The sequence below is a fragment of the Pyxicephalus adspersus genome, chromosome 9, assembly GCF_032062135.1.
Source record: "Pyxicephalus adspersus chromosome 9, UCB_Pads_2.0, whole genome shotgun sequence".
Taxonomy (NCBI): Eukaryota; Metazoa; Chordata; class Amphibia; order Anura; family Pyxicephalidae; genus Pyxicephalus; species Pyxicephalus adspersus.
Genome location: NC_092866.1, coordinates 24,351,905 through 24,359,619, shown reverse-complemented (window position 1 = coordinate 24,359,619; position 7,715 = coordinate 24,351,905).

Here is a 7,715-nt window from a genome sequence, read left to right as displayed (position 1 = left end):
GGGGACCGGGTAAGTATTTTCTTACAGTTGTAATCCGATTGTCATACAATGTATGACAATCGGATTGCAATACAACGTTTGTATATATTTTTAACCTCCTGGGAAAAGTTCAGGTTTAACACTTTTTGCAAGTGTTTTTATCCCGGTCGGGTTTAACACCCAGGTGGTTAATAAATCAGGTCCATTGACTGATAGCACTACAGGTACAGCAACAGGGCGGGCATATGGATTTAATACAAGTTAATTTTATGGTACAGTTTATAGAAGTAACCATCTAGAAATGATAGTCTGCTGGACCTAGTTTTTTTTTCTAACAATTCAGAGCTTATAACAAATGTACATATAAAAAAAGCATTAACAATAATATAATTTCTTTTAATGTAAGTTGTAAACCAGAGACAAAAACTGGAAAGATAAAAACAATCAATTGAAACTAAGCAAATTTTCAATTTTTAAGGATGGTTCTCTAAGTTGTACTGGGAGGGAATATTGACCTCAAAGAACATGGAACATAAATGGGAATGTTTAAAGTCTGCTCCACACAAACACACTGCAAAATATATTCCAATGGTAATAAGTTTAAAAGGCTAAAATTAAACCCTATGTGGTTCACAGCTAATGTTAAAAACGCCCAAAAAAAAAGAAAAGAGCATTTCAAAAATATAAAAATGATTGGTCACCTTCATTATTTAAAAACTATAAAGAATATAAAAATAGTTGTAAAAAATTGAATGTGCAAAACTTCAAAATGAAGGACAGGCTTCAAAACCCCATTTTGTTTAATACATTAAGATTTGAGCATGTAGGCCCCTACAAAAACTGGGGATAATGAATGGCAGATTTACTAAACACTTTTTTTTAGCTCTGTGTCCACAAAAATGGTGGAGCTCAAGTCAAAAATATAAATAGCTTAAAAAGAGCCACAATGGCTCAAAATTCATATGACTGATAAACAATTGGAAAAAAAAAGGTTGAAAAAGCACCAGGACCTGATGGATTACACCCATGTGTCTGCAAAGAGATGAGTTCAGTTGTTTCATAGCCATTGCTTCTAAATTTTTGGAGACTCTTTAATCATTGGCATGGTACCAATGGATTAGCGTAAGGCCAATGTGGTAAAAGTAAGACAACTCATTACAAAGTTATTATAGGCCTGTATGTTTAATTTCTATATTTGAAAGATCCTAGGAAGTTTGATTAAGAATTATGTAGAAGAGTTTCTGCTTGAAAATAATATAATAATAAATAATATTAATAAGTGATAGTCAGCATGGATTCAAGAAAGACCAAACAAATTTACATTTCTATTTATGAGGAAGTAAGTAAACAGGTAGACAGTGGAATAGCAGTTGTACTTGCTGATGACACCAACCTCTGTAATGAAAACCTGTAATGGCAAAACTGGATGCACTGTTTTATTTGGCAGCAAAGTGGCAAATTATATAATATATATATTAATATATATATATATATATATATATATATATATATATTTATTATTGATAAATGTAAAGGTATGCATGTTTCATATTATCTAGGGGTAATACAATTGTGGAGTCAAAAATGGAAAATAATCTGGGGGGTTTAAGTAGATCATAGACTTAGAATAACATGCAATGCTAAACTGCAACATCCAAAGCTAGCAAAGTACTTTCTTCTAATAAAAGAGGAATAGATTGCAGAGATGGAGACATAATGCTGCCCCTGTACAAAGCATTGGTCAGACCTCACCTGGAATATGCAGTCCAGTTTTGGGCACCAGTTCACACAAAGGATATTGTGGAATTAAAAACAGAAGGGCAACTAAATTAAAAAAAAGGAATGGAGAAGCACAGGTATAAGGAGAGATTAGCTGAACTGATTCTATTCTCCCTTGGGAAGAGACATTTAAGGGGGATATGATCACCCTGTATAAATATATAAATGGTCCATATAGAGAACTCTCTTCCTAATCACTTCAAAAAAATAGGAAAATTTATTCTCTGGATAAGGATGAGGCATCTTCACAGTAAGGTCTGTGAAAACGTGGAATTGGCTCCCTCAGGAAGTAGTTTCAGCAACTACTATAGATTGCTTTAAGAAGAAGCTGGATGCTTTTCTAGAAGCATAGCATTAGGTTTTAAAGTTTTAAAGTAAAGACAACAGAGACTGTTAATCCAGGAAACATCCAGTTGCCTTTAAATTTCAGGAAATAATTTTTTCTCCTATTGGTGCAAATTGAACCATATTTTTTGCCTTCCTGTGGATCAACCCATGTCTATGGGGTTTTACTTGGGATATGATTATTTTCTTAATGGCTGAACGTAATGGACTTTTTCTCAACCTAATTATGTAACTGTGCATATGCATTTCTTTCCATAAAGGACTTTTTATAGGGTGCCAGTGTGTTTATTTTTAATTCTTTGTGGGAATGGAAGTGTTTATTGGAAAGGAGTGGATATTTGATTGCCCCCAATATAGGAAGCTTTCAGGTTCCACCATAAGTCTTTTTTATATTATCCCTACCTTCTTCTGAAAGCTATATCAAAAATATTATATACATTTTTCTATTGAAGAAAACAAAAATGGTGGTTTTACAAAATTTTATTTCTGGTGAATCATGCTACTTGTAATGTCACTTTTTTACCTTGAAGATGGTTTGTTTCAAACAAAAGAGCGTAGAGCATGTATGATTTTAGCGAACAAATATAATACAAAAGCAACAAGAGATGAAAATACAATGTAGTAGTAATAGTGTAAAGTGACTAAGCAACACAGCATAAGTAACATGATGGTAATCTGATTCTGTAGGACGTGACACAGCTCAAAGCAAAACACATTGCTGAGATCTCAGCAGTTACTATGGTTGAAGGGGCTGTGTCATATGTAAGCTGCTTACAGAATATGAGTGTGCTATCAAGAAAGCAGCAGGGGAAGGAGAAGTAATTTTAAGTCAGCCAGTGGTCCCTGAAATTCTACAGCCACTAAATAAAAGGTTTGATAAGAAGTATTTCAAGACATAAATCCTATAATAGAAATGCATAAAGAACAACAAAGTATACTTCACAAACATGAAAAGTAAATATTAATATGTTTATCATGTTTATCATCCACCATAATTTATTGAGAAGTAACAAAAATCATAAACCCGCTGAGGGCAGCATTAAATATCACGCTAAAAATTCAAGTAAAATGGATGAAATTACAGGTTGAATAAAATTGCTGGAATTTTATTGCAACAGCTTATATTATGACTTAGAAAATGTGCTACTGACCCCCTTCTAATTGTACTGTACTGGTAGTCCCCGGGTACATACGAGATAGAGACTGTATATATGTTCTTAATTTGAATATGTATGCAAGTCAGAACAGGTACATTATTTTAATAAATGCAATTAGAACAGATGTTTGTCTCAACATAATAATAGGCAATGCTGTGTCAGTTACTGTATAAAATACTCACTAAGTTATTCCCAACAAAGCAAAAAAAAAAAAAACAAAAGCAAAAAAAAATTAAATACAACTTTATAGAGCCTAGACATTCATTAACTTCGGGAGCAAGCTGTGCTTTGATATGCAAAAAGAAACAACTGCAGAGTTCGTCTTGGTCATTATGGAGTTACAAGAGATTGCAGACAAGCAAAAGATTTCTTCTGCAAGTAATGCAAACCTCCCCCTCTCCCCATGAAGCCTCTGTCCTGCACACCAATGAGCAGGGAAGCCCTGTTCGTATCTAAGAGTCATCCGTATGTGGGATGTCCTTAACTCGAAACTTCCTGAATGCACTCCTGACAATGGAACTGATTTGTTAAAGCTTTGCAAGGCTGGAGAGAATACACTTTCATCAGTTAAGCTGGGTGATCCAGCAAACCTGAAATAGATCTGGTCCAGGATTGAAAACATTTGCTGAAAGTCACCTTGTGGAGTTTTGGCAGTGCACCTCCTAATTCTTCATGCACAAAGACACAGATACCTGTCCTGCTACTGGGTTGTAGCAAAATTGACCTATAATCACATATTCTTCCCAACAGGATCGTCTGATATCCCTGAAGTAATTACCTTTTGATATCCCTTGTTGAGTGAGTGTTCCCTGTTTGTTGAGCAGTGTATAAAATATATGCATACCATATTTTTTCCCAATGACACATTAAAAAGAACCTGTCTTCAAGAAATACTTTAATGCAAAAACATAACAAAAAAAATAAATAAAAAAAATGTATTCAAATAGATGCACAAGTAGTCTCTAACTGAGTCCATATGAAGAGATGGTCGGACAAGTTTTACAAAACAGACTTGGTCACATGCGAAAAAATGCGTTTTTCGCTAGTGAAGAAACTTTTACAAAAAAGCCATTTCCCAAATGTATCTCAAACGTTATCAAAGTTGATTTATAGTTCTAGAAATGCATTTTTAAAGCCACTTGCACATTTTTGGGTAAATTCAATCCAAAAAGTTTTCATGAAAATTAATTTTCCATGAATTTTCCATAAAAATTAATTTTCTTGACATACATTACTGATTATGGGAAAAAATTACATGCTTTATTCATCACAAACCTCCCTAAACCTAAGTAACTTTGGTATTTTCATGAGCTTTGTAAGTTTTTAGTTTTGCTTATCCTTAGTGCGAATGACTTTGGTTACCCTGAAATGTTTCTACTGTTTTCAACAGATATTTTTACGGTGAAATTAAAGGTTGCTATGGGCAGCAAACAGAAACACTTCTTACACAAAAAAAAAATTAGGAAAATAAAGCAGAACAATTGCAGAGACCCTATTATGTCTAACACGCAAAATTCCCTACACTCTATTTCCCACTTCCCATGGCATAGTGTATTTAGGGGGATCTCATCCTTAAAGCAGCTAAGGCAGTTGAATTAGGCTCTGCAGTTTTGGCCTCCTGCTGACTGTCTCCGCACTGGAGAAAGGGGGGTTATGGACATTTTAGCTCCTCATCTATACAGGTACATTTTGCTGTCATGTTGACCTGGCTGGGATCATGGCTAAATTATAGCTTGGGGGGGATTGTTAAAACTACTTTTTAGACCTGGGGATTTTATGAATTATGGCATAGGGGGGTTAAATGGATGGGATGTTGACCTGGGGGATAATGGATCATGTCAGGGAATCTTTTGGCTGGGATGTGGGTCTGGTGGTTTTGGATTATGACATGGGGGACATATGGCTGGAATGTGGACGTTGGGATTATGGATTATAGTTTTACATACCCCATGTTGGTATACTGCTGAATAAACAGGGACCTCACAATCTGCAGAAGCTCATTAAAAGTCAAAGTAGACATCCTAGTGTAGTGTGAGGTAACCAGCCCTGTACAGCAGCACTTGGAAATCTCCTCTAATTTATCTACCTTTTCTGCCTATTAAATAATCAAATAAATAAAGAAATATTAAGTTCAGTGAAAGTAGCATAAGAATGAATTTTTATCCACAGAGCTGAACACACACAAACAAAAAACAAAAGAAAAAAAGTCAAATAAAAACTAAAGACAAAGCCATTAAGTATGCACTGGAAAAATATATAGATATTTTTTTAATGAACACTTTTTTTTTTCTTTTGCCACAATTTGGGAGTGCAGGAGAGGCCTTAAACATTTATATCTTGCAAAGAGGGTGCCATTTAACCTACCAGAACATTTCCTGCTGGTTATATTAGCAACTTGGCTTCCACTGGATAATAGCTACACAGTAGGCTGTGTTAGCCAGTATATGTTCACAGCGAATAGGTTCATGAAAGCTGAGGAACATTGAACCAACCAGTAGTGAACCTATTCTGAAAGAGTTTGCCCATTACAAGACATACTAGCTGTCCACAAATGTTTTTAGGACATTCTGCTTTAAGATAGGCCAAAATACCATTTTACTTCTGCACAGAAGAGCATGCGGTAGTAGAAGTGTTGAATTTTTTAAAATAAAAGTGAATCATAATAATTTTTCTTCAGGATTATGTGCGTTTTATTTACTTGTCACACAGGCTGTATTTTATCCCATGTATACAAGATGTAGGTACTATTAAAAAAAACACCTTATAAAGCCATGTGCACTGTTTGTGTGCCTTCAGATGCCTCATAATCCTAGCAACTACACAAGGATAAAACTGATTTTTACACCTATAGCTAGTTTATTTTTTACAGAATTCTAAGAAAAAAAAAAGCCTAATATTACATTTGAAAAAAAATTAGTTTTTAATAACTATTTTACATTCCTTTTAAAACAGCAGAGAAGTAGTCATCCCTAATATGTGAATTAAACTTATGTATTGGATTTATTTTGCAATACCTGCATAAAGAGTAATTTAATTTTCCTTTACAATGCTGCTGACAAGCATGCAAAATGTCAATCAGATCAGGTAAATATGCTGGCTTAGAAACATGTCCTTATTACTGATCTAGAAGGTTAAAATGCAGTATGATGACCAAAGCATCTTGAAGAGGCTTGGGAAAAATCAACAACATGCAGTTCTTTTTTTTTCTTTAATTTCTTCGGAAGACTGATCAAATCTTTGTCTATGCTGTAATAATATATATGGTGTAACCTAACAAACAATTTATATATTTTACTTTGATATTTTCTTAATGAACATAACAAATACTTTGTAATTGTGTGCATTATTTTTATTACTAAAAAAATAATTTTGAGTTAGAAAAATAAGAAATATTTCATTTAAAATTTTTTTATACTGATATAAAGAAATAGGACTAAGCTTTAGGATCCTTTTAAAATGTATGGCCACCAAATATTTAAGTTAATTGCATAGCCCCTAAACACATTTTTTTTCAGCTAAGTTGCTTTGGAAAAGTATCTCTTTTTTGCAGCTTTTCTTCTTTTTTTAAAAAAACAAAGTTAAAGCATAGGAGATCTGTTTTTAAAAGCTTGGGTTGTAGTAATTGGGTTGAGTAATTTTCATTGGAATTTAGCTAATTTGAAAAGGACATTTGCAACTACAGGAATAATAAAACAAAAAACACACACTTTGTACTTTGATCTCCTGATTTCTCTGTGATGAGGGGGTGGCTATCTGGGGGATTTCCACATTCCTAATAACCCCCCTGTCAACAGACCCCCACAATTATTTAGGGGACAGGTTGTTAAAATTAGAACTATGGGCCCCCACTATTGGGGGAAGGCACGGTCCTAGAAAATATGGGTTACATACTCACTGCCCCCAACTTTTACAGGGGGCCTGTTATGGGCAGGAGGAGAAAGGGTACATGCTTGTTGCCCCCCCCCCTTCTGCCCAGCCAGACTCCATGTCTAAAAGAGTCTGATTTTATTTTCAGGCTTACCCCATGCATCCTAAAATAATCATTACTAAAAGATATGTGCTGGGTTGTTTCCTGCAGCTGCAAATGTCTCCATATAATAAAATAGGTCTACAACTCAATTTTGTGTTAATTAATAAAAGTATTACATTTAAAAGAATGTTGCTGATTAATTTGGGCTCAAAAACCTATAGTTGTAATACGCTTAACAGGTAAGTTGTCACTGCCTGTTTCTAGCTGAAATACCAGCCCTGAATAAAGGATCAGCTCTAGTTAGGAATAGTGTACAAGAAACTAGCTACAAATAATCAAATATTTACATTTTTATACACCTGGAAAAATGAAACAATAAATGGAACTTCAAATACCAAATGACAGAGTCATGGTTTTAACATTAAGCATTCTATAGTAAAAGTAAAAAGAGCAATTATTGTAGAATAAAGGTATTTGACTGAAAT